General features: G+C 45.3%; 2 pseudogenes; both read right to left on the bottom strand.

The window, feature by feature from the left end:
* Positions 1 to 13,578: 13,578 nt before the first annotated feature.
* On the bottom strand, positions 13,579 to 13,697 carry LOC141269675 (5S ribosomal RNA; annotated as a pseudogene).
* An 8,768-nt stretch (positions 13,698 to 22,465) lies between these two features.
* On the bottom strand, positions 22,466 to 22,585 carry LOC141268383 (5S ribosomal RNA; annotated as a pseudogene).
* Between the last annotated feature and the right edge of the window lie 2,182 nt (positions 22,586 to 24,767).

Raw genomic sequence — 24,767 nt, 5'->3', positions numbered from 1 at the left:
GCTATAAGGGTATTTTTTATGGAGAATATAATTACTCTGCATTTGTCATTAAAATTTAAAGGCCTTATTTTTATTTTTATTCTTATTTTTACTCTTAATTTTATTTTTCATTTTTAAAATTTTATTCTTACTTTATACTTCTTATTTTTCTATTTTTTCATTTTTTAATTCTCATTTGATTTTATTTGAGTTCAATATCTCATTTGAGAAAACACATTAATATTTAATAAAGTAATGTCTAATACAAGAGTATTGCTTCATTAAATATATATTGCTAAGGAAAAAAATGTTTACATTTTCTGAGTAAACACAACAATTCATTCATTCATTTTTTCATTTATTCATTCATTCATTCATTCATTCATACATTCATATATTTATTCATTTTGGTTCAGGAGTATACTGTAACGGGTCTGGGAGGCGGAACCTCTGAGCTACTATACAAGGGGGCGGTCCTTGTAAGGGAGCGGGTGGCGACCAGGCAGGCAGTCACAGCAGGTGACCGGGACAGTCTCTGGAAGAACGGGCAGGAGGTCACGGCAAGTGACCGGGGCAGTCTTTGGATGAACGGGCAGATGGTCACGGCAAGTGACCAGGGCAGTCTCTGGGTGAACGGGCAGATGGTCACGGCAAGTGACCGGGGCAGTCTCTGGGTAAAGGGTTGGTACGACCTGTGGCGGCTGATGGTAGACGTGAGCTCCCAGTTGAGCAGGCGAGAGTCTCTGGATAAACGGGTGGTCACAGCATGTGACGGCGGAGCCTCCAGGAAGACCAACAGACAGGCGGCAGATGAGCGCTCCCAGGTGAGCGGGCAGGAGTCACTGGACAGGCAGGTGGTCACAGCACGTGACGGCGGGGCCTTCAGGTAGGCTAGCAGGCAGGTAGCAGATGTGTGCTCCCAGGTGAGCGGGCAAGCTGGTCCTTAGACAGACTGACAGGAGTTGTAAGGCAGACCGTCGGACCTCAGGCTAGCAGGCAGGTAGCAGAATATCAGGCAGGAATAAGACAGCAAGCTGGCAGGAATCTGGCAGGTATCTGGCAGGTAACTGGCAACGGGACCTGAGGGCTCAAGCAGAGTGGTGAACAGTGCAACAACATTGCTCGGGCACCTCCATTTTGGAGGAGGTGCCTTATATATGGTGAAGTCCTCCGGCCATTGGCCGGGGACTCCTTAGGACGGCGCGCGCGGCCCCTTAAAGAGGGAGGGAGAGCGCGCGCGCCCTAAGCACAGTTTCCGGGAAGGAGCGCGCGCTGCCAGCAGAGCGGGATGAGGACGGCGGGCACGGAGCAGAGAGGTGAGGGGAACAGCGTCCCTGCCTAGCAGAGGGCAGGGACGCCGGCACTACAGTACCCCCCCTTTAGGCCCCCCCTTTTTTAGGCCAGACAGAAATTTAGCAAGGATGAGCTGGGCATGGATGTTCTCCCGGAGCTCCCACGTTCTCTCCTCAGGACCAAACCCCTTCCAATCTACTAGAAAAATGGTCTTTCCTCTTACCCTTTTGGTGGCAAGAATGTTCTCTACCTCAAACTCTTCCTCAGCAGAAACCGGAGCAGGAGGCGTACCTGTAGACTTGGAAAAAGAGTTAAGTACCACAGGTTTGAGGAGAGATACATGGAAGGCGTTAGGGATCCATAAGTTGGCCGGGAGTTTCAATTTATAGGCCACCGGGTTGATCTGACTGATGACCTCCAGAGGGCCGATGAACCGAGGCCCTAACTTGTAAGAAGGTATCTTGAGTCGGACATATTTAGATGAGAGCCAGACTTTATCTCCAGGACGAAATTGTGGAGGATCCAGGCGTTTTTTGTCAGCGTGTCTTTTCATCCGTTCGGACGACTGAAGGAGTGCGGATCGGGTACTCTCCCAAATGGAGGAAAATTTGCCAACGAGAGATTCCGCAGCCGGGTTGTCCACAGAGGTGGAGACAGGAAAAGAAATCCGAGGATGCTGACCGAAGACTACAAAAAACGGGGATTTGGAGGAGGATTCGCTCTCGTGATTGTTATAAGAGAACTCGGCCCATGGTAGGAGATCCACCCAGTCTGAATGATGGGCATTAACGAAGTGCCGGAGGGAACTGGTCAGGTTCTGATTGATCCGCTCCACTTGACCATTGGACTGTGGGTGGTAAGCGGAAGAGAAGTCCAGGGTGACGTCTAGCAGTTTACAAGTGGCTCTCCAGAAGCGTGAGGTGAACTGTACCCCACGATCCGACACGATGTGGAGGGGCAGGCCATGAAGATGGAAGATGTGACGAATAAAGTCTTTAGCTAGCTCGGGTGCAGATGGGAGGCCTGGCAGGGGAACGAAATGAGCCATCTTGGAGAAGCGGTCAGCGACCACCCAAATGACCGTACAACCGGCAGAGACTGGGAGGTCAGTTATAAAGTCCATTGCTATATGCTGCCAGGGGGCAGCAGGTACAGAAAGCGGAAGGAGGCGACCGGCTGGCAGATGTCTCAGAACCTTGTTGCGGGCGCAGGACACACAGGCAGAAACAAAGTCTATTACGTCCTTGTGCAGGGTAGGCCACCAGTAGTGCCGGGTAATAAGCTGGAGGGTCTTTTTCTGGCCGGCGTGGCCAGCCAGTTTAGACGAGTGACCCCAGTGAAGGATCTTCTCCCGATCATGTACTGACACGAACGTATTTCCGGGAGGGAGACGATTTAGACTCACGGGAGCCACCTGCATTACTCTGGCGGGATCGATGATGTGTTTCGGATCTTCCTCGAGATCAGACACCAGAAAGGATCGAGACAAGGCGTCCGCCTTGACGTTTTTGTCAGCCGGGCGAAAATGAAGAAGAAAATCAAAGCGAGCAAAAAACAAGGACCACCGGGCTTGGCGCGGGTTAAGTCTCTGGGCATGCTGGAGATAAGCCAAGTTCTTGTGGTCAGTGTAAATTATTACCGGGTGAAGAGCCCCCTCGAGCAGGTAACGCCACTCCTCCAATGCCAGTTTGATGGCCAATAACTCTCGGTCTCCTATGGAATAATTGCGCTCTGAGGAGGAGAAGAGTTTAGAGAAGAAGCCGCAAGTTACCATCCTCCCGGAAGATGATTTTTGAGTAAGTACCGCTCCGGCTCCAGAGGAGGAGGCGTCAACTTCCAGGAAGAACTGCTTGTTGCCGTCCGGGCGATGCAGCACCGGGGCGGAAGAGAAGGCCTGTTTTAAGGAAAGAAAGGCCTCCTCTGATTCGGGCGGCCACTCTTTGGGATTAGTACCCTTACGGGTGAGCGCGGAAATTGGGGCAGTCCGGGAAGAGAAGTGCGGTATGAAGAGGCGGTAGTAGTTGGCGAAGCCCAGGAACCGCTGAATGGCCTTCAACCCCTCCGGTTGAGGCCATTTCTCGATGGCAGACAGTTTCTCTGGATCCATTCGTAGGCCGGTCTGAGAAATAATGTAGCCCAAAAACGGAAGCGAGGTCTGCTCAAAGAGGCACTTCTCGTATTTAGCGAAGAGGTGATTCTGCCTGAGCCTGAGCAGGACCTGACGAACGTCCCTCTGGTGAGTCTGGAGATCCGGAGAGAAGACCAAGATGTCGTCCAGGTACACCACTACGCAGGAGTAGAGAAGGTCCCGAAAGATGTCATTGACCAACTCTTGAAAGACGGCAGTAGCGTTACAGAGACCAAAGGGCATTACCAGATATTCATAGTGGCCGTCCCGGGTGTTGAATGCCGTCTTCCATTCATCCCCCTGACGGATACGAACCAGGTTGTACGCCCCACGGAGGTCCAGTTTGGTGAAGATTCTAGCCCCCCTCAGACGATCAAATAACTCCGGAATGAGCGGAAGGGGCTTACTTATTCTTCACCGTGATCTGGTTAAGGCCTCTATAGTCTATACAGGGACGGAGAGAGCCGTCCTTCTTTTTGACGAAAAAGAAGCTTGCTCCCGCCGGGGAGGTAGATTTCCGGATGAATCCCCTGGCCAGATTCTCCTCAGTATATTCGGACATCGACCGGGTCTCAGCAGCGGATAATGGATAAATACGCCCACGGGGAGGAGTAGTACCGGGTAACAGGTCGATAGGGCAGTCGTATGGTCTATGAGGGGGTAGTGTCTCTGCCTCCTTTTTATTAAAGACATCAGCATAAGACCAATAAGGAATCAGAAGTCCAGGTAGATTAGCTGGGGTAGGAGAAGGACGGACGGGATGGACGGGAACCAGACAGGTCTTATGGCAGTCCTGTCCCCAGCGAAGGACTTCTCCGGTCTGCCAGTCAAGCACGGGTGCATGTCTCTGGAGCCAAGGTAGACCTAGCAAGAGGGCGTGAGAGAGTCCAGGCAGAACATGAAAGGAGATACTCTCAGAATGCAGCATTCCCACCTGCAGAGTAATGGATTCGGTGATGAGTTGGATGGGGCGTGGTAAGAGACCCCCATCCACGGCAGCAACAGACAAGGGTACAGCCAGAGGTTTGGTGGGGATGCGGTATTTCTCTACCAGGGACTGTGATATAAGATTCCCGGCTGCTCCAGAGTCAAGTTGGGCTAGTTCGAAATAACGGTTCTCCCCGCAGACGATTGAGACTGACAGCAGCAGAGATGGAGAGGATTTATTCTTGTCTAGGTCGACCTCTCTGAGCGAACCTAGACACAGGCGTTTCCCGACCTCTCCGGGCAGGCACGGATCCGGTGCTCCTTACTGCCACAGTAGAAGCAGTTCCCCTCGGCACGGCGTAAGTCCTGACGGGTTTTGACCATCTTAGTCTGGTCGACCTGCATAGGCTCAGGAGAGTGTACCTGGGGAGAGACGGAGGGAGTGACGGGTTTCTGAAAAGTAGGAGCTAGACGTGGAAACCTCCTCTCACGGGTGACCTCTTTGGCGCGCTCCAGGAACCGTAGGTCAATCCGGGTGGCAAGAGTTATTAGGTCATCGAGAGTGGTAGGAATGTCCCGACCGGCAAGTTCATCTTTAATACGGCCGCACAGACCCTCCCAGAAGACGGATACCAGAGCGTCGTTATCCCAGGCCAGCTCCGAGGCAAGGGTACGGAACCGTATGGCATATTGGCCCACGGTGAGACTTCCCTGACGGAGGCGTAGCAGTGATGATGCGGATGAGGTCTTCCGTCCGGGTTCGTCGAAGACTTTCCGGAAAGCCGTGAGAAAGGCAGGCAAGTCGGACACCAGGGGGTCTCCTCTCTCCCATAGAGGATTTAGCCAGGCCAGGGCCTCCCCGGTGAGATGGGACATGATGAAGGCAATTTTGGCCCGGTCGGAGTTAAACTGGTGGGACAGGAGTTCAAAGTGCAGGGTGCACTGATTTATGAAGCCCCGAGCCTGGGCGGAGTCGCTTCCGAAGCGAGGAGGTGCAGAAAGCCGGGGTCCGGGGTAGGATACCATGGTATTAGTGGGCAGTGGAGCTGCCGGATTGCGAGTCATGGCACTGGCGGAGGTTGCTGGCGGAGCAATCAGAGTGTCCAGGCGAGAATAGACATTCCGCAGGTGACCCAGGATGGACTCCTGTTGGGACCTCTGACGGGACAGTACATGACACAGGTCCAAGAGCGAGGGAGCTTGGGTGCCACCGGGTTCCATGGCCCGAGCAAACTGTAATGGGTCCTTGTAAGGGAGCGGGTGGCGACCAGGCAGGCAGTCAGAGCAGGTGACCGGGACAGTCTCTGGAAGAACGGGCAGGAGGTCACGGCAAGTGACCGGGGCAGTCTCTGGATGAACGGGCAGATGGTCACGGCAAGTGACCGGGGCAGTCTCTGGGTGAACGGGCAGATGGTCACGGCAAGTGACCGGGGCAGTCTCTGGGTAAAGGGTTGGTATGACCTGTGGCGGCTGATGGTAGACGTGAGCTCCCAGGTGAGCAGGCGAGAGTCTCTGGATAAACGGGTGGTCACAGCATGTGACGGCGGAGCCTCCAGGAAGACCAACAGACAGGCGGCAGATGAGCGCTCCCAGGTGAGCGGGCAGGAGTCACTGGACAGGCAGGTGGTCACAGCACGTGACGGCGGGGCCTCCAGGTAGGCTAGCAGGCAGGTAGCAGATGTGCGCTCCCAGGTGAGCGGGCAAGCTGGTCCATAGACAGACTGACAAGAGTTGGAAGGCAGACCGTCGGACCTCAGGCAAGCAGGCAGGTAGTAGATGTGCGCTCCCAGGTGAGCGGGCAAGCTGGTCCTTAGACAGACTGACAGGAGTTGTAAGGCAGACCGTCGGACCTCAGGCTAGCAGGCAGATAGCAGAATATCAGGCAGGAATAAGACAGCAAGCTGGCAGGAATCTGGCAGGTATCTGGCAGGTAACTGGCAACGGGACCTGAGGGCTGAAGCAGAGTGGTGAACAGTGCAACAACATTGCTCGGGCACCTCCATTATGGAGGAGGTGCCTTATATATGGTGAAGTCCTCCGGCCATTTTCCGGGGACTCCTTAGGACGGCGCGCGCGGCCCCTTTAAGAGGGAGGGAGAGCGCGCACACCCTAAGCACAGTGGCCAGGAAGGAGCGCGCGCTGCCAGCAGAGCGGGAGGAGGACGCCGGGCACGGAGCACAGAGGTGAGGGGAACAGCGTCCCTGCCTAGCAGAGGGCAGGGACGCCGGCACTACATATACATTCTTTTATATTATTGGTTTAATAAAGATATAAAAACTTGTTTTTTCAAAATACACTGACACCTATTGGTTGGAAAAGGTAATTACACCTATGACATAAAAATGTTCTATCATATGGAGAACTTGATTGATAATGAATTATTATCTATTATTGTTTATTATTCCAAACATAATTTATTTTAATATTTTGATAATAATTAGATGGATATTACTGATTGCTATGGTACGCTGTGATATTATAGGTTAGGAAAAACTGCCAGATTTGGTATCAGATTAGGGAATGAAGACTTCAATCAAGACATCGCAATTATGAATTCTATCTTAATAAAGACTTTTAATTTTTATAAATCAAAGAGATTCTCAAAAGTTACAAGAAGAAGCAACTGATATCCGGACGTCTCAGAAGGTAACAGATGTGAATGCTGAGTGTTATAATAGACTGTGTCCATTACATACAATACAATTCACACCACTGATCACCAGGATGGCAGAGGACGATGATCCTATATGTACTGTGTTGTGTTCAAGTTTCATCACGTTCCAGTGGTTTCTTATCACCTGCAACGCTTCAATGAAAGCTGGTGAACAGGTAATACCTGGCATATGTGTCCTGTATATAAAGGACTGAGTACTGGTTATGGTGCTATATAAAGCAGGAAAGTGTCAAGTTAACCCTTGCTTTACTGACCAAAGACGTCACATCTGTTCCAAAAGTGACACGAGACCAGTGCGGACACACGGAAGATTCCAAAGACGATCCAACGTAAGTCCAGGTGACACTGCACAGATATTAAAGCTACATTTCATCCATGGACTTTGTTTTCTTATCAACTGACACACATGATCTTTCTAATAAAGAGTACAGTTTATGGACTGAACAATAATGAGCACAATTATGGACTGTACAATATCTACATGCTGTAATTTATTTCAAAGGAGTTTTCATCTAAAGACTGTGTTATAAAAGAACCAAGAAGAAGACGAGACGACGACCCGATGACATCAGATGATGACGATTGAACCTGCGATTGCTTCAATTTAGATATAGGGAAGTATAATTATACATATTAAATGAATATTAGTCACGGCTTACCATAACATGAATTCACATCATTATATAACAATAATCCGATATTGATACTATTATTACTATTACTATTATTATTATGGAAATTTAATGATATTGCCAAGGAAGAAGGAAAGAAAAAATGATTGATGAATGTATCTTCTTTTGAGAATTTTCAGTTAAAGTCCTTTTATTCTCAAAAAGGGGGAAATGTTAAATGGTTAATTATGGAAATTCATTTGGAATGTTAATCGATAATCATTTTTCTGAGTTCTATGCCTCAGCCATCGTGTCTAGATGACATGTGCTATTTGTGTGTGTATTTTTGGTTCACTACCATATGTAGAACAGGTATCCATACGACTGGCTATAAAAGCCCATGGTACAGAAAGGGGGGGCTCTCTTGCTCTGCCCACCCCACAAGACACAGAATCTTCATGCTGAGAAGCAGATGACATGTAGGCCTGGACACATGCTGGACAAAGACATGATTTACCAGCCAGGATCCAAGGAAAGATGGGTGAATCTCAGCAATTAAACAATTAAGCTAATTATGGACAAATGGACAATTACTTTATAACTAATTATTGTATGTACCTGCTGCAATCTGATTCTTTTTAATGGACAATCCAAGAATAAATAGATACATTTTTTATAAGAATATCGTGATATTGATACTTTGAGAAGTCCTCAGAAAAAAAAAATAATACAGGAAGAGTATTATTTTACAGTCTCCCATCCAAGTACTAACCAGGCCCTACCCTGCTTAGCTTCCGAGATCAGATGAGATCAGGCGTGTTCAGGGTGGTGTGGCCGTAGGCAGAGACATGCCTCTCACTTGCTGCTGAAGGCTAAACCCTTCATCGCGGTAATGTGACAGAAAGAGCACGCTGGACCCGTAACTTGGGGGCGGAGCGAGACGTCCAGGGGTGAATGAAGGAAGAGGGTGAGATGGTTGCCAGTGACTTTGAGCTGCTCTTCAGGGGGGAGGGTCATGTTGTCTGCAAAGGTCTTCTGCTTAGGGTTACCGGTGGTTGCCTCCAGCCACGCGGGAGACGCTGGTCCTGGTGAAAAGGAGCCTAGTATTAACCGGTTCAGGACCGCCCACTGTACATAAACGTCGGCGCTGCCTGGGCTCTGTGCAGCGCCGACGTTTAAAAACAGTGGGTGGTCCCGCAGCGCTCAGGACCCCCAGGGTCCTGCTAGCGCTGCGGTACTGGTTCAGAGCGATAGCTCTGACATGTGGCATCATGGGACCTGATTGGTTCAGGTCCCCATGATGTTAACCTGTTCCTATCTTCTAGATGCCGCGATCCATAGCGATCGCGGCATTTAAAAGATAGGGACAGCCGGTGGTCGGCGATCGGGACCCCCCACATACCTGTCAGCGGCGGGGATCCCGGTGCTGTGACCTCTGACATCATCGAGACCTGATTGGCTCAGGTCTCGATGATGTCAGCGTCACACCAGCCAATCAGAGAAATCACCAGGGAAGTTTGTTTTAGCAACAAACTTTCCCGGGCGATCTGCCTGATAAATGCAGTTTCTCCTCCGATCTCAGTGAGAGAGCAGAGGAGAAACAGTGTGACAAGAGCTGTCAGCCTTGCCACTGTGAAAGTAAAAAAAAAAATAAAATAAAAAAGAAAGTAAGAGTTAGGGTTAGTGAGTCTGTCAGATCAGTCAGTCCTGTCAGATCAGTCCAGTCAGATCTGTCAGATCTGTCAGTCAGATCTGTCAGTCCTGTCAGATCTGTCAGTCAGTCAGTCCTGTCAGATCTGTCAGTCAGTCCTGTCAGATCTGTCAGTCAGTCCTGTCAGTCCTGTCAGATCTGTCAGTCAGTCAGTCCTGTCAGATCTGTCAGTCAGTCCTGTCAGATCTGTCAGTCAGTCAGTCCTGTCAGATCTGTCAGTCAGTCAGTCCTGTCAGATCTGTCAGTCAGTCAGTCCTGTCAGATCTGTCAGTCAGTCAGTCCTGTCAGATCTGTCAGTCAGTCAGATCTGTCAGTCAGTCAGTCCTGTCAGATCTGTCAGTCCTGTCAGATCTGTCAGTCAGTCAGTCCTGTCAGATCTGTCAGTCAGTCAGATCTGTCAGTCAGTCAGTCCTGTCAGATCTGTCAGTAAGTCAGTCCTGTCAGATCAGTCAGTCAGTCCTGTCACATCAGTCAGTCAGTCCTGTCAGATCAGTCCGGTCAGTCCAGTCCGGTCCCGTCCTTTCAGTCCGGTCCGTTCAGTCCAGTCAAAAAATATAAAAATAAAATGGCCCGTCAGACTTATACCGCAGAGGAGGTGTGCCCTGCTGTGTTCTGACACTGATGACAGCGCAATCTCAGATGGAGATATGGATTTTGAGGGCTTTAGTAGCGGCGACACTGAGAGCCCAGAAATGAGCAGTGATTCTGTTCCATCCTCAAGCCCAAGGACCAGTACAGCAATAGGGGCAAATAGCGCTACTGGAGAAACGTCTCCAAATCAGGGAACACTGCCCAGTACAAGCGCTGTCCCTGCTACTAGTGAATTGGCGCACGCCAGTGTACAAGGGGCGTTGCCACATGATCTAGCATTTCCCAGATGGGAGGCTTCAGATTCGGCTGCTCCATTCAGCCCTGATTTCAATGCCATTCCTGGTATAAATGTGGAGGTGGAAGATTTTGGACCAATTCATTTTTTTAATTTGTTTTTTACAGACAGCTTGCTAGAGCATATTGTCGTGCAAACAAATTTATACGCGTCCCAATTCATAAGCCAGAATCCCCGATCTTACTATGCTAGGGCAAATTTATGGACACCAACTAATGTCCCGGAAATAAAAAAATTTTTAGGACTTACATTTGCCATGGGGCTTGTTGAAAAACCGAGCATTCGATCCTACTGGTCCAACCACCCTGTTCAAGCCACCCCTATGTTTTCAGTCATTCTGCCTAGGACCCGTTATGAAATGCTCATGCGGTTTTGGCATTTTAACGACAATAGTCAATGCCTGCCCAGAAATGCCCCAGAACATGACAGGTTATATAAAATTAGACCCATCATTGAAAATTTGTCAGAAAAATTCTTAAGCCTCTACACCCCAACACAAAATATTTCTATAGACGAGTCCCTTGTAAAATTCAAAGGAAGACTGCACCTCAAGCAATTTATCCCATCTAAAAGGGCAAGGTTTGGAATAAAGCTCTATAAAATGTGCGAAAGTTCAACCGGATACACATCCGCTTTTCGCATATATGAGGGGAAAGATAGCCAACTAAACCCACCAGGATGCCCTACTTATCTGGGGACATCTGGAAAAATTGTTTGGGAGCTGATAAGTCCATTTTTTCAAAAAGGCTACAATCTATATGTGGACAATTATTACACCAGCATACCCCTATTTAAAAGTCTGGTTGAACACAACATCGGGGCTTGTGGGACCATCCGTAAAAACCGTCTAGGGTTTCCACAACCATTGGTCAACCAAAAGTTTCAAAAGGGGCAGTCAGGGGCTGTACGCAACGGAGAGCTGCTTGCCCTGAAATATAGGGATAAGAGGGATATTTTTGTCCTCAGCTCGATCCACACAGATGCCACAAGGGCCACTGTAGAACTAGGATCCACCACTCCGAAGCAAAAACCTGTGTCAGTCATTGACTACAACAAACACATGGGGGGTGTGGACCTTGCAGACCAGGTTCTACAGCCATACCAGGTATCAAGAAAGTCCTATACCTGGTATAAAAAGTTGGTTATTTATTTGTTTCAGGTGGCCACATACAATTCTTTTGTGTTGTACAAAAAAGCAGGAAATTCAGATCCTTTTCTTGATTATCAAGAAAAGGTAATTGAAAATCTTGTCTTTCAAAGTGTTAGCCCCGCTCATCCATTAGAATCTGAGGATGTGAAAAGACTCACTGAGCGACATTTTATTGCACTTATTCCAGCAACGGAAACAAGAAGGAACCCCCAGAAAAGATGTTGTGTATGTACTAAGAGAGCAATGAGGCGTGATACCCGCTACTATTGCCCACAATGCCCATCATTGCCAGCCTTATGCGTCACTGACTGCTTTAAAATCTTCCACACAGAACCACGTTTTTAAACTGTAAAAATGTATCCCAATTTGTCATTCAAACATTTGGTTCATTTAGTGAATGACACATTCGAGTAGAGCTCACTTAATTTCCAGGGGGGGTTCTCCAGAATCTAAACCTTCCATTGCGTGCTTGTTTCTGGAAATCATCCATTGAGTTAAAATGGTCACTAAACCCATAGATGAATTCCCAGAGGGGTTTCATTTCCAAAATGGGGTCACTTCAGGGGGGATTCTTTACCTCTGGTACTCTGAAAAGTGCCAGAACAGCATAATCCCCCCTGAAGTGACCCCATTATAGAAATGACACCTCTGTGGGAATTCATCTATAGGTTTAGTGACCATTTACCTATCTACTTATTTTCCCACAACTAGATTAATTTATACAGAGGAGTAGATTGTAAAATTTGGTCACTTGTTGTGGGCTTCCTCTGTTTAGGCACCTCAGGGGCTCTCCAAATGCAACATGGCGTCCGCTATCCATTCCAGTCAAATTTCCATTCCAAAAGTCAAATGGCGCTCCTTACCTTCCAAGCCATGCCGTGCGCCCAAACAGTGGCTTTGCACCACATATGGGGTATCAGCGTGCTCAGGAGAAATTGCACAACACATTTTGGGGTCCATTTTTTCTGGCTGCCCTTGTGAAAATTAAAAATTTGAGGCTAAATTAGCAGTTTTGTGTTAAAAATGTGTTTTTTTATTTTCACACTTCAACATTATAAAATTCTGTGAAGCCCCTGGGGGTTCAAGGTGCTCACCACACATCTAGATAAGTTCCTTGAGGGGTCTAGTTTACAAAATGGGGTCACTTGTTGAGGGTTTCCTCTGTTTAGACACCTCTGGGGCTCTCCAAATGCAACATGGCGTCCGCTATCCATTCCAGTCAAATTTCCATTCCAAAAGTCAAATGGCGCTCCTTACCTTCCAAGCCATGCCGTGCACCCAAACAGTGGCTTTGCACCACATATGGGGTATCAGCGTGCTCAGGAGAAATTACACAACACATTTTGGGGTCCATTTTTTCTGGCTACCCTTGTGAAAATTAAAAATTTGAGGTTAAAGTAGCAGTTTTGTGAAAAAAAGTTAAATGTTGATTGTTTTCTTCCACATTCCAAAAATTCCTGTGAAGCACCTGAAGGGTTAATAAACTTCTTGAATGTGGTTTTGAGCACCTTGAGGGGTGCAGTTTTTAGAATGGTATCACTTTTGGGTATTTTCTGTCATAAAGGCTCCTCAAAGTCACTTCAAATAAGATGTGGTCCCTAAAAAAAATGTTTTTGTAAATTTTGTTGTAAAAATGAGAAATCGCTGGTCAACTTTTAACCCTTATAGCTTCCTAACAAAAAAAATTTTGGTTCCAAAATTGTGCTGATGTGAAGTAGACATGTGGGCAATGTTATTTATTAACTATTTTGTGTGATATATCTCTCTGATTAAAGGGCATGAAAATTCAAAGTTTGAAAATTGCAAATTTTCGCCAAATTTCCGATTTTTTCACAATCAAACGCAAGAGATATCAAAGAAATTTTACCACTATCATGAAGTACAATATGTCACAAAAAAACATTCTCAGAATCAGGGGGATCCGTTGAAGCGTTCCAGAGTAATTACCTCATAAAGTGACAGTAGTCAGAATTGAAAAAATTGGCCCGGTCACGAAGGCAAAAACAGGCTCTGGCGCGAAGTGGTTAAAAGTAAAGAAGCAAAAATGCTGGAGGCCCACGGTGATCAGAAGGATGCTGGTATTTTGCAAAGATGAAATAGCGCAAGAGAGAAAGCAAATGAAAAAAAGAAAAGAGAATGAATATGTGCACTTGTGAAAGGGAATGGAAAAAAAGCATAGAAGAGAGTGCCCCTGCTGGTGGAAGGAAGGAAAAAGCAAAAGCCTACAGCACCTGGTATTCCCAGGTGGTCTCTCATCCAAGTACTAACTAGGCCCAACCCTGCTTAGCTTCTGAGATCAGACAAGATTGGGCATGTTCAGATTGGTGTGGCCATAGGCGGAGACAGGTATCTCACTTGCTGCTTTTCTACTTTGACGTCTGGCTGCCGACTGCCCTTTCCAGTGCTCAGCAAGACCAGGTCCTTTTGTGCTTTCCCTTCTCTTCAATTTTTTTGCTGGCTTCCTTAAAAGGTCTTGTAGACACAACGCCCCACTCAGAGCCGCTGAGCTCACTGATCGGCTGCAGCGCTGTCGACGGAACGTCAGCTTCACGGCCAATACCACAGGCCGGGAGCAGAGGCGAGACTCACCGGTAGACCCGGGTAGGGTGAGCAGAGCGCGGTTAGTTGCTTTTTAACAGCCTGCAGCCGGGGATTAACTTTTAATGAAAGGGAACAATCCCTTTGACTGTCTGCAGCGCGCCACACCTAGGAAGCGCACTCTGACACACAAGCCAGCATGCACAACTGCTCGCACGTGACAACACCCCCTATCTGCCCCTACAACCTCTCCGTCACCATGCATCAGACTCTCCTGCCTGTTTTATGATTTCAGGGCCCTAGCAGGAATCACCCCCCCCCCTCCCCAATTCCTTCCGCACCTTCCTTGCCTTCCTTGCACTGAGGTTAGCTCTTTGTCAGCCGTCTGGCTTGGTTACACAAGCTTCTTTGCAGAGAAACATGTTACTTCTGCTGGCCCTCGCTATTCGGCCGGCATCCAAAACCTTCCCTGGGCACCTGCTGAAAGCCTGGCCCCTTCACGGGTGCTTTTAACGCCATGATTTCCACACGGCGAGCTGCTGAGTCAATAAGCACTCCTAGCCGTGGCAAAGAGCTCGGTATCAGGCCTGCGTTAAGGCGGCGGGGTAGCATACTTAGCTGCCAACTGGCTCAGAGGCCTTGGGGCTTCCATCATCTAAGTTACTTAAGGTCGGTGTCCGGCAAGGCGCCGTTCCATGCTAGCCGAGCTGGGCAGTAGGGCAAAACATCATCAAAATAGTCTCCCATCCAAGTACTGTCCGAGACCAGCCCTGCTTTGCTTCCGAGATCAGACGAGATCGGGCGTATCCAAGGTGGTATGGCCAGTAGACGCTGTCCGATCCATCGCCCGGCCAGCCTTTCTCAGGATCGCTTGGTGGCGAGCAATCTGGCCGTGACGGGGCGGGCTCCGAAGGGTCCATGCAAAGGCTGTGCCGTCCCTACAGGTGTGGTTTGTTTAGCAGTGATTCACCCGCCGCATCAGGTGTCTTCAAAAATGTCTCGGCGCAGGGTCTCCTGCAGGCTAAACCCTTCATCGCGGTAATGTGACAGAAAGAGCAAGCTGGACGCATAACTTGGGGACGGAGCGAGACGTCCAGGGGTGAATGAAGGAAGAGGGTGAGATGGTTGCCAGTGACTTTGAGCTGCTCTTCAGGGGGGAGGGTCGTGTTGCCTGCAAAGGTCTTCTGCTTGGGGTTACCGGTGGTTGCCTCCAGCCACGCGGGAGACGCTGGTCCTGGTGAAAAGGAGCCTAGTATTAAAAGTAAAGAAGCAACAATGCTGGAGGCCCACGGTGATCAGAAGGATGCTGGTATTTTGCAGAGATGAAATAGCGCAAGAGAGAAAGCAAATGAAAAAAAGAAAAGAGAATGAATGTGTGCACTTGTGAAAGGGAATGGAAAAAAGGCATAGAAGAGAGTGCCCCCTGCTGGTGGAAGGAAGGAAAAAGCAAAAGAATACAGCACCTGGCATTCCCAGGCGGTCTCTGTTAAATGGTTAATTATGGAAATTCATTTGGAATGTTAATCGATAATCATTTTTCTGAGTTCTATGCCTCAGCCATCGTGTCTAGATGACATGCGCTATTTGTGTGTGTATTTTTGGTTCACTACCATATGTAGAACAGGTGTCCATACGACTGGCTATAAAAGCCCATGGTACAGAAAGGGGGGGCTCTCTTGCTCTTCCCACCCCACAAGACACAGAATCTTCATGCTGAGAAGCAGATGACACGTAGGCCTGGACACATGTTGGACAAAGACATGATTTACCAGCCAGGATCCAAGGAAAGATGGGTGAATCTCAACAATTAAGCTAATTATGGACAAATGGACAATTACTTTATAACTAATTATTGTATGTACCTGCTGCAATCTGATTCTTTTTAATGGACAATCCAAGAATAAATAGATACATTTTTTATAAGAATATCGTGATATTGATACTTTGAGAAGTCCTCAGTAGAAAAAAATAATACAGGAAGAGTATTATTTTACAATGGTGAGCCAGTCAGTTCTGTTTTTTTTTTTTTTTAATTAAGTAAGTGAATTTCTTCCGTGAACAAGGGGGGAGTCCTGACGAGCTGAACAGCTGTTGTTCACGTGTCAGTAAATTCACTAGTTTGTCACAAGAAGCAGAAAGGACCTACAGACTGAGGAAAGACAGGAAGCAGAGGTACTAACAAGGAACAGAATCACACAGGAAAAGAATCAGACGAACTGAAGACAGGACGTGCTGATAAAGAGAAGCCAAGGAATCTTAAGGTAAGCAAAATATGGATATAATTTCTTCTTTTGCTAAACAAAGTAATATTAATTTCAAAGTTAATGTAGGAGATGACATAGAAGTTTTGTGGCTCAGTTTATACAAAGAATGTGAATTGCAGAATTTACAGTTAACTTCTAAATTGGTAAATAGAGACAAACAGAAATTGAGAAATAATCTACATTTGGTAGATTTTTTTCATAGTCTTGTGTTAGAGATTTCTAAGCAGGAAAATAGTGTAGAAGTGTAAGACGGTGATACTGATTCAGACTGTAATGTGGAAAATGAACAAGAAGTAAGACACGTGTCTGTAACTGAAGGTGACCTTGGGTCTGACCAAGAGACGGACATACAGAAACCTGACATGGGAGGAGACGTGACTGACATACGAGAAACCGACATACTAGGTGATGTGGGAGGAGACATGAGTGACGTAGGAGGAACGGACGTACAAGAGCCACTAAAAATATCAGAGAATTCTGGAATTACCCAGGCTCAACTCCAAATTAAAATGAGGAAAAATTTGCTGAAATTATACAAAATCATGCCAAAATATGATGTCAAAATCCATGCCTGTAGAAATTCAGAGACATTTGAGAGCTTCTCTGATAAGTTTGATTTATCCAATGAGGAGAGGAATCAATTATTTAAAATATGGATTCCTGTGACATTGTCCAGACGTTTACATTTAATGCCCTGTGAAAATGACTCTCCTAATGGATGGGAAAATGATTCGGACAGATTAAGATATTTGATTTATTGTGTCACAAAGGATTTTCCCACCATAGAAGATCTTCATAAACTAAGGATTGGTAGGAAGGAATGTACATATACATTCATTTCCATATTTGAACGGTTGTACAAAGCTCTCATCAAAAATGGAAAAGTACAACATATGATAACAACTTTTGTACAAAAATTCAAATTCCTAAATTCAGTTTCCCAAGTTATGGCATCACAAAAAAATTCATTATTTGAATGTCCGCAGATGCTGGATTTTGTTAGAAAACATGAGAATCGTGAAAAGAAAATAAATCAAGCTAAATTTATAAAACCAGGAAAGGTAAAATCTTACCAAAAGCCAATATCAAACTCTCCTACACTGAGTCATCCCCATAGTGAACTCTATCAAATACGCAGAAGATTTCATATATGTTATAAGCCATATCAGCCAGTGCAAAGATCCATCTCTCCACAGAATGAGTTAATTCTCAGTCAGAACTGTGATTCTCTAAAAAGGAAAATGGCTGAAACTGATGTACAGAGACAGGTGAGACGACCAACTCACAGTAACGTCATGGAATGTGGACAGAAGAACAGGCAGCTCTCTGAGGTTTTGAAGGATAGAAAAATGTCTTTCCTAAATAGGGCGTTCCTGGAGATATTTGAGAGAGACAGAAGATTTGGTTTAGGGAGTGGCTAAGGAAAAACTGTAATTATAATGTTGTATCAAAATGTAATACAATGTCTCAATATTTATTTATAATCTTATACAGTAAAATTGTAGTTACATAGTTTCTAATAGTTCATATATATATATATATATATATATATACACTTGTCTAAGTAGAGATTGCGTATAATTGTATTTATATATACGTTTATAATATATATATATATATATTAATTAATAAATTAGAACTTCATATATATAAATTTAAGTAGCAATATTTTGAATTACATTAGAACCAACCAATATATGTATAAGATATTTAAATAATTCTGTTTCTGTATGAATTTGATATTTAATTTTATTTTCTTATATTTCCTTAGAGTTTTCATTCCAAAGCAGGATTTGATCAAAGAACTCTAAAAATGGATTTATTTCTTTATTCACACAGGAAGTGAGAAAATTGTATGATTTTATGTGTATAACATTTTAAAATAATAACAATATATCTAGTTGAACTATAATATATATGTAATACTTATTAATTCTTTTGTGTTGCTAATATTTTCTGTGCATGAAGTGTTCGTGCAAATTAAAGTAGCTTTACAGCATGACGTGTGACAGCTGCGGCCTTTGAACTTTGAGCTAATAGTATAGGATCCCATTCATTCTATTTTCAACTGATGTAACTTAAGACCGGGCAGCCAGTGAAAAAAGAATCTAAGACAAGAGTTTTTTCAAGTGTCTGAAATTCCAGTGACTTACTCTCATATTATATAATATGTACTTGGGGAATATTCAAAGAAATATAAAAATATTCAATTGATATGGTAATGCGCATTAATAAATTGGGATACAACAATTTTGGGTTAAATATATATATATATATATATATATCTAAAACTTCATATGTGGAATGTTTGAGTTGAACAGATCTGTGAATGTCAGAGTGAAGGTGACAGATGAGTAAATCAGCAGTTGCTAAGTGTGATTGATGTGACAGAGGCCTCGTATGTTTGTATGTTTGAAAAAAAAAAATGTTTCTTTATGTGAAGGTACAAAAATATATTTAATTCTGAGGAAATTATAATACATAATTAGGTATTACAGTATCTACATATATATATTTCTATATTTCATTAATAATTATTATTTCTTGATTTAACTAATAGTGGATAAGGGCAACCACACATCAAAATGGTTTACAAAGCAAATTTATATTTAGAATAATTTTCCACATGATAATATTCTTGAATAACTATAATATTATTTTTAATGGTTACCTAAATAGGTACAAACCTCTCTTTAGTCAAATCTATGCTACTCATCGATATGAAATTTATGCACAATATTTCTAGAAGAATAATTATTTTTAATTTGGTTCTGATATATACATAAATTTTATAGAATAATATTTTTGGTATTAAGGGGGAAAATGTGTTTTTGATCCTGATTACATAATCAATTTTGATCAATACTTATTTTCCACACATTTTAATAAAGAAGAAATAATAATAAGGTACTATGGTATAATTAAGAAGGGTATTACATGCAAAGTTGCATAATTTAATATTTTTTGGTGGTACAAGGTTATGACAAATATGAAATCATCCAGATAATGGAGATATAAGGGTATTTTTTATGGAGAATATAATTACTCTGCATTTGTCATTAAAACTTAAAGGCCTTATTTTTATTTTTATTCTTATTTTTACTCTTAATTTTATTTTCCATTTTTAAAATTTTATTCTTACTTTATACTTCTTATTTTTCTATTTTTTCATTTTTTAATTCTCATTTGATTTTATTTGAGTTCAATATCTCAATTGAGAAAACACATTAATATTTAATAAAGTAATGTCTAATACAAGAATATTGCTTCATTAAATATATATTGCTAAGGAAAAAAATGTTTACATTTTCTGAGTAAACACAACAATTCATTCATTCATTTATTCATTCTTTCATTCATACATTCATATATTTATTCATTTTGGTTCAGGAGTATACATTCTTTGATATTATTGGTTTAATAAAGATATAAAAACTTGTTTTTTAAAAATACACTGACACCTATGGGTTGGAAAAGGTAATTACACCTATGACATAAAAATGTTCTATCATATGGAGAACTTGATTGATAATGAATTATTATCTATTATTGTTTATTATTCCAAACATAATTTATTTTAATATTTTGATAATAATTAGATGGTATTACTGATTGCTATGGTACGCTGTGATATTATAGGTTAGGAAAAACTGCCAGATTTGGTATCAGATTAGGGAATGAAGACTTCAATCAAGACATCGCAATTATGAATTCTATCTTAATAAAGACTTTTAATTTTTATAAATCAAAGAGATTCTCAAAAGTTACAAGAAGAAGCAACTGATATCCGGATGTCTCAGAAGGTAACAGGTGTGAATGCTGAGTGTTATAATAGACTGTGTCCATTACATACAATACAATTCACACCACTGATCACCAGGACGGCAGAGGACGATGATCCTATATGTACTGTGTTGTGTTTAAGTTTCATCACGTTCCAGTGGTTTCTTATCACCTGCAACGCTTCAATGAAAGCTGGTGAACAGGTAATACCTGGCATATGTGTCCTGTATATAAAGGACTGAGTACTGGTTATGGTGCTATATAAAGCAGGAAAGTGTCAAGTTAACCCTTGCTTTACTGACCAAAGACGTCACATCTGTTCCAAAAGTGACACGAGACCAGTGCGGACACACGGAAGATTCCAAAGACGATCCAACGTAAGTCCAGGTGACACTGCACAGATATTAAAGCTACATTTGATCCATGGACTTTGTTTTCTTATCAACTGACACACATGATCTTTCTAATAAAGAGTACAGTTTATGGACTGAACAATAATGAACACAATTATGGACTGTACAATATCTACATGCTGTAATTTATTTCAAAGGAGTTTTCATCTAAAGACTGTTATAAAAGAACCAAGAAGAAGACGAGACGATGACCCGATGACATCAGATGATGACGATTGAACCCGCGATTGCTTCAATTTAGATATAGGGAAGTATAATTATACATATTAAATGAATATTAGTCACGGCTTACCATAGCATGAATTCACATCATTATATAACAATAATCCGATATTGATACTATTATTACTATTATTATTATTATGGAAATTTAATGATATTGCCAAGGAAGAAGGAAAGAAAAAATGATTGATGAATGTATCTTCTTTTGAGATTTTTCAGTTAAAGTCCTTTTATTCTCAAAAAAGGGGGAAATGTTAAATGGTTAATTATGGAAATTCATTTGGAATGTTAATCGATAATCATTTTTCTGAGTTCTATGCCTCAGCCATCGTGTCTAGTTGACATGCGCTATTTGTGTGTGTATTTTTGGTTCACTACCATATGTAGAACAGGTGTCCATACGACTGGCTATAAAAGCCCATGGTACAGAAAGGGGGGGCTCTCTTGCTCTGCCCACCCCACAAGACACAGAATCTTCATGCTGAGAAGCAGATGACATGTAGGCCTGGACACATGCTGGACAAAAACATGATTTACCAGCCAGGATCCAAGGAAAGATGGGTGAATCTCAACAATTAAGCAAATTATGGACAAATGGACAATTACTTTATAACTAATTATTGTATGTACCTGCTGCAATCTGAATCTTTTTAATGGACAATCCAAGAATAAACAGATACATTTTTTTATAAGAATATCGTGATATTGATACTTTGAGAAGTCCTCAGAAGAAAAAAATAATACAGGAAGAGTATTATTTTACAGTCTCCCATCCAAGTACTAACCAGGCCCGATCCTGCGTAGCTTCTGAGATCAGATGAGATCGGGCGTGTTCAGGGTGGTGTGTCCGTAGACAGAGACACGCCTCTCACTTGCTGCTGAAGGCTAAACCCTTCATCGCGGTAATGTGACAGAAAGAGCAAGCTGGACCCGTAACTTGGGGGCGGAGCGAGACATCCAGGGGTGAATGAAGGAAGAGGGTGAGATGGTTGCCAGTGACTTTGAGCTGCTCTTCAGGGGGGAGGGTCATGTTGCCTGCAAAGGTCTTCTGCTTAGGGTTACCGGTGGTTGCCTCCAGCCACGCGGGAGACGCTGGACCTGGTGAAAAGGAGCCTAGTATTAAAAGTAAAGAAGCAACAATGCTGGAGGCCCACGGTGATCAGAAGGATGCTGGTATTTTGCAGAGGCGAGACTCACCGGTAGACCTGGGTAGGGTGAGTAGAGCGCGGTTAGTTGCTTTCTAATAGCCTGCAGCCGGGGATTAACTTTTAATGAAAGGGAACAATCACTTTGACTATCTGCAGCACGCCACACCTAGGAAGCGCACTCTCACACACAAGCCAGCATGCACACGTGCTCGCACGTGACAACACCCCCTATCTGCCCCTACAACCTCTCCGTCACCATGCGTCAGACTCTCCTGCCTGTTTTATGATTTCAGGGCCCTAGCAGGAATCACCCCCCCCTCCCCAATTCCTTCCGCACCTTCCTTGCCTTCCTTGCACTGAGGTTAGCTCTTTGTCAGCCGTCTGGCTTGGTTACACAATCTTCTTTGCAGAGAAACATGTTACTCTGCTGGCCCTCGCTAGGCGGCCGGCATCCAAAACCTTCCCTGGGCACCTGCTGAAAGCCTGGCCCCTTCACGGCCCCGGGTGCTTTTAACGCCATCATTTCCACACGGCGAGCTGCGGAGTCAATAAGCACTCCTAGCCGTGGCAAGTAGCTCGGTGTCAGGCCTGCGTGAAGGCGGCGGGGTAGCGTACTTTGCTGCCAACTGGCTCAGAGACCTTGGGGCTTCCATCATCTAAGTTACTTAAGGTCGGTGTCCGGCAAGGCGCCGTTCCATGCTAGCCGAGCTGGGCAGTAGGGCAAAACGTCATCAAAATGGTCTACAGCACCCGGTGTTCCCAGGAGATCTCCCATCCAAGTACTGTTCGAGCCCAGCCCTGCTTTGCTTCCGAGATCAGACAAGATCGGGCGTATCCAAGGTGGCATGGCCAGTAGACGCTGCTCGATCCATCGCCCGGCCAGCCTTTCTCAGGATCGCTTGGTGGTGAGCAATCTGGCCGTGACGGGGCGGGCTCCGAAGGGTCCATGCAAAGGCTGTGCCGTCCCTACAGGTGTGGTTTGTTTAGCAGTGATTCACCGGCCGCATCAGGTGTCTTCAAAAATGTCTCGGCGCAGGGTCTCCTGCAGGCTAAACCCTTCATCGCGGTAATGTGACAGAAAGAGCAAGCTGGACCCGTAACTTGGGGGCGGAGCGATACGTCCAGGGGTGAATGAAGGAAGAGGGTGAGATGGTTGCCAGTGACTTTGAGCTGCTCTTCAGGGGGGAGGGTCATGTTGCCTGAAAAGGTCTTCTGCTTGGGGTTACCGGTAGTGTTGAGCCACCCCCGTAGTGTTCGAGTTCGGTTCGGTTCGTCGAACACCCGTGTGTTCGCCGAACTGTTCGTCGAACTGTTCGTCGAACACCTTCGAACACCGTTAAAACCAATGGCAGGCAAACAAAAACACATAGAAAAGACCTTCAAAGGTGTCCAAAAGCTGACAAACTGTTCAGAAGACATAACTAACACATGGAAAAGTGACAAGTACATATAGTCATGCGAAAATAAAAGAGGTGGAGGAGTAAAAGGAGGGGGAGACACAGATATAGGCATGTCATGCCCTTCTAAAATCCAAAAAGTGAGAAGTCGACACGACCAGTCCGCTCCTGCCCGTGCCACCTCCGTGTCGCCGGGTTTGTGCCAGAGCCGCAGTGAACCCTGACGGCCAGCCCGCTCTCCCAATACTGGTGCCTGTCCGCTGGTGGGTCGAGCGAGCCCCCCTGTGGTGGAGGCAGCTCTAAGCTTTTTAATTTAAATTGTCTCTCTAATTTGAATGAATACACTTTAAATCCATTTACAAGGATCTATTGGAGGGCAAGTCTCATGCCAGCAGCCGCGGTAATTCCAGCTCCAGTAGCGTCCACTAAAGCTGCTGCAGTTAAAAAGCTTTTATAAGGATCGAGCTCGGCTGTCCACCGCAAGGCATCCTACTGCCAGTCCCAGCCCCTATGCCTTGGGGTGCCTCCTGATGCTCTTCACTAAGTATCCCATGGTCCCGAAGCATTTCCTTTGAAAAAATTAAGTGTCTAAACTACAGGTGGTGCAGCTTGCTTAACAGCCGGGATAATCCGCTGACTAGCAGACACTGCTACTAGGCACAAAGTATTTCCTGGGCTAGATGCAGTTAAAAATTTGTAATTAGATACTCTCGTTGGATGCTGAGAAAGCATTCCATAGAGTCTCCTGGCACGCCATATATGATTCTCTTAAAAAGCTTGGGGTAGGGGTCTAGGGGACCCTTTTATAGCCAAAATCACGGCCCTGTATCGCAATACGTCACCTAGGCTGAAGATAAATGGAACTGTAGCACCCTGAGGGCTCGGTTGCTACAGACGTATTGCACCTCACCCAGAGGTGAGATATCTCACTCTCAGGTAAGGATGGAGTGTGGATCAGGACCCGACACCTGCATGCATTACACCACATTGCCGTGGGGCAGGGCGACCAATATGCCCCTGAGATGGGCACAACAGTCCCTGTCCCTGGCTGGAGTGGGGGGAGGGAACACTGAGGAAGGGGAACCCTGTAGTGCAGGAGCAGGGAGGAAGCAGTTCCTGGGTGCATTGAGAAGGGAGTATAAAAGGTGGGCACCATCTTAGTTCAGTGCAGAGAAGTCTGAGCAGAAGTGGCAGGGAGCAGGGGCTCTGCATGAGCTCTGCTCCGGAGGCGGGCCTAGTAACAGAGGCCCAGGCCTGGAAGAGGGAGAAGGAAGGAAGAGGAGCAGAGAAGGCTCCAGGAACGAGGAATGAAGGGATCCCAGGGGTGCGGATGGGCGAGTCGCCACCGCACGCCCGAATCCACCTGCGTGGAGGGGTCAGGCCAAAGGGGGAGACCGGTCCCCGAACTAGTGGAGGCAGGAAACGACCCTCAGCTAGAAACCGGAGGCTCTGACATTTTATGTGGCGCAGCCCCTCACTACACCCGCTAGGAAGGCACCACATAGGGTCAGGGAAACTGGCGCCAAGTTTACCAAGAGGAGGCCCGAGGCAGCCGGACAGAAGTGTTGGTAAGAAAGGCCAGACAAAGGACACACAAAGGGGGTCCTGTGAAGTGCTCCAAAGTTATCTGGGAGTTGTCTGAG

The sequence above is a fragment of the Phyllobates terribilis genome, unplaced genomic scaffold, assembly GCF_046119375.1.
Source record: "Phyllobates terribilis strain yellow unplaced genomic scaffold, ASM4611937v1 Scaffold_4__5_contigs__length_816908805, whole genome shotgun sequence".
Taxonomy (NCBI): Eukaryota; Metazoa; Chordata; class Amphibia; order Anura; family Dendrobatidae; genus Phyllobates; species Phyllobates terribilis.
The sequence above is the reverse complement of the archived record's forward strand: the minus strand, read 5'-3'. Positions and strand labels throughout refer to the sequence as shown.